This window comes from Bubalus bubalis, chromosome 8, assembly GCF_019923935.1.
Source record: "Bubalus bubalis isolate 160015118507 breed Murrah chromosome 8, NDDB_SH_1, whole genome shotgun sequence".
NCBI classification, from domain to species: Eukaryota; Metazoa; Chordata; class Mammalia; order Artiodactyla; family Bovidae; genus Bubalus; species Bubalus bubalis.
The window spans coordinates 34,267,805-34,271,250 of NC_059164.1; positions in this window are offsets into that span (position 1 = coordinate 34,267,805).

The window sequence follows — 3,446 nt, forward strand, 5'->3', positions numbered from 1 at the left end:
CTAAGGATCTTTCAAGAGTTTGCTTTTGACTTAGGAAAATAGTCTGACTTTGAAAAATGGTACATAAAAACAGCTTTATCACTGAAGCTAACTTTCTAGTTGTGCCGCTCCTTATCCTAAACACTTTTCTATATGTATGGCATCATTAGGGAAGAAGAAGAAAGAAGATGGAGAGAGAGAAACGTCTCCGTTTTAGCCCACAATCATGATTTTTAAAAATACATCCCATCAGTTTATAATTATTGTGACTATTATCTTCAGACCTTATTATGTACTATTTTATAAGTAGAAATCTTAAAACACCTTTTTTTCAGTTAAATATATCATCTACTTCATTACTCTAAAATAGTAATCATGCAAATAAACTTAATGCAAGGCTTTGTTGTTTCCTGTTGAAAGAAATCTAACAATCTCCCTTACACTTTAGCTTAGCATGGCTTCATCAAGACAGCTAACAACTGGTGAAAGGAGCTTACAAGTATAGAAAACACAAGATCTTGCTTATAAGTACACCTTATAAAATTCTTGAAGAACAAATAGTGGATTGAAAAAATCAACTAGATATAAGTGGTGTAACATACAACTCTTTGTGTTCCAACAATTTATGAGGTGATTCCTGTCAGCACGGGTCTACTCTGGGGCCTCGTTTCAATGGCTGTAGGTCCTACTAACTAGTAAGGGACAAAACCATATTGACTGCTATATGTTTTATATATTATTCCTGGATGTGCACAGACTATCTGAATCAGAAGTTGGTTAGAGACAAAAAGAATATGCAAAATAAAAGAATGTTTTCCTTTGCTAAGAAATCAATTAATCATATATTGCCCTGAGATGTCTTTTCTAATTTTCTTATCATTTTTAATTTTTGTGTTATCTCGAATTGTATGATTCTTAAAAGTTGATTATCTACAATACCTAGAGCAAATGACATACTTTCCTATATATTTTAAATACTGGCAATGTTTAAAACATTTTTTTCTTGATAAAAGAAAATCTTATGGTATGATAAGATATGAATCTCTGTAAAACTTATTTTAGAAAAAAATGGAAGCACAGAAGAAGATATTAATTGAGATTTAAAGATAGAATCAATGCAGAATGAATGGATACAATGATTTTCCAGCATTTTTACAGTATATGATATATACTTAGCTTAGACTATATGTAAGTACTGACACTGAATAACTCAAAGAAGCACTGCTCACATTATATCCTTAAAGTACAGCACCCTTGGAGTTCAATGCAACAGTTGGGTATGTATAATGTGATACAAAATACAAAAATATTTTAAAAATTATTTTCATGAAGAAGCTAATTAATGAAAAATGCAATATCCTATTATATATTATCTAAATATTTAATAAAATGTGGAAGATACATTAAGGATGAAAATCCACATTCCTTTCACTTCATTTTCTTTTCAGTAAATCACTTATCTAATATTTCTATGTAAATAACCTGCAAATAATTTGTTCTAATTTTGAATTAAGACCCACTTATTGATTGAATACTATATTAATACTTTCTCATGTGTGTCTTCCTTTGAACACTATGCCAGATGAAGTCTGTTATAAATTGTTCCTCAAAAGTTTTCTATGCAGATTCTGCCCATTTCATGAGTTTGGAAACTTCCCTTAGATAGAACAGTAGAAGCAAAAAGAACTAATGAAATCACTAGCAACACAGTTATGAAGCATTCAAAACCACAGATACGTGATCAGCCTTCTTTTTATATCTCTGGCTACCCCCTTTTCTAACCGCTATCTCTTTGACTGCTGTTTCTAGAAAGAAATTACTAAGAAAGTTTGCATGTGCTCTATTATAGTTGTGGTGGTATTAAAGTATTTCCTATTTACATGCATAGATGGAAAAAATGACACAAAGAAATTACTCATTCTTTGGTGAAGATAATGGGGTGATCACAATCAGTTATGAAATGCAGAATTTATATGCATCTATTCCCTTTCCTGGAATGTAGACTGCAAATTCTGTTATCATTTACACACATATTTAACACTGTACACAATAAAAAGATATTCTCCAAAGAATAACAAAAATTGGAACAAAATTTTATTATCTAACTTTACCTGTAAATTTAAGAAAACAACAATAAGCATATGACTGGTTATGTGGATTTGTTATATTTCTTAAAGTGAAAGTGAAGTGAAAGTGAAGTCGCTCGGTTATGTCCGACTCTTTGCGACCCCATGGACTGTAGCCTATCAGGCTTCTCCATCCATGGGACTTTCCAGGCAAGAGTGCTGGAGTGGATTGCCATTTCCTTCTCCATATATTTCTTAAAGATGTTCTTAAATTCTTAGTTTGGAGGGTATATGCACTTTACATATTTTCTTATGTAAACATATATTTCAGATACCTAATTTAGCAGTTTATATACATATTGATAAATACTAGACAGATAGGGCCAGCCATCCACAGTAAGTAGTTAAGGGATATATAAAACAAACATAAAAAAAGTACAACATCAAAAACAGTAGTCATGAAGGTAGCAGGAGGTAGGGTAAATAAGCAAAACTGTTAATATGGATTTGAACTGAAGAGATCAGCAGCTTGACTCACAGACACAGAGAACAAATATGTGGTTGCCAAGGGGAGGGTGGCTGGAGGAAAGATGGATTGGGAGTTTGGGATAAGCAGATATAAACTATTATATATATAGTGGATAAACAACAAGGTTCTACTGTATAGCACAGGGAACTATATTCAATATCCTGTGATATGTCATAATGGAAAGAATATGAAAAAGGAGGTATATGTATGTGTAACCAAATCACTGTATTGTACAGTAGAAATTAACACACCACTGTGAATCAACTCTACATCAATCAATCAATAAATAAACTTCATTGCATTTTCTACATGTTACAAAACTGTTATCAACCTTCAAATCATTTAAACCTGTTCAAATAAGGTATTTTAAAGGTATTTATTTTCCTACAATTTAATTACCTATATTTGGGGGGGTAAGAGTAATCTCCATCAATATTTTTAATTCTATTCTTCTATAAGAAGCTATATCATTATTATGTAACATTAATAGCTCATTTTTGTTCAATTCTGTATCAGTAGTTTTTGACATCCTGTTTCAGATGGTAAAGAATCTGCCTGCAGTGCAGGAGACACAGGTTTGATTCCTGATTCAGGAAGATCTCCTGGAGAAGGAAATGACAACCCACTCCTGTATTTTTGCCTAAGAGAATTCCATGGATGAAGGAGCCTGGCAGGCTTAAATTGAGTGAATTTTGAGACCAATTAGTGAAGGCTGGTATTTCTATTAGTCATTTCCCACTTTTAATCTTTTATTTTGAGGCTAATATATTGATACTCTTTCTGAGGAGACTCTTGTTGTTCAGTCGCTAAGTCATGTTCAACTCTTCTGTGACCCTTTTGATTGTAGTCTGCCAGGCTTCTCTGTCCATGAG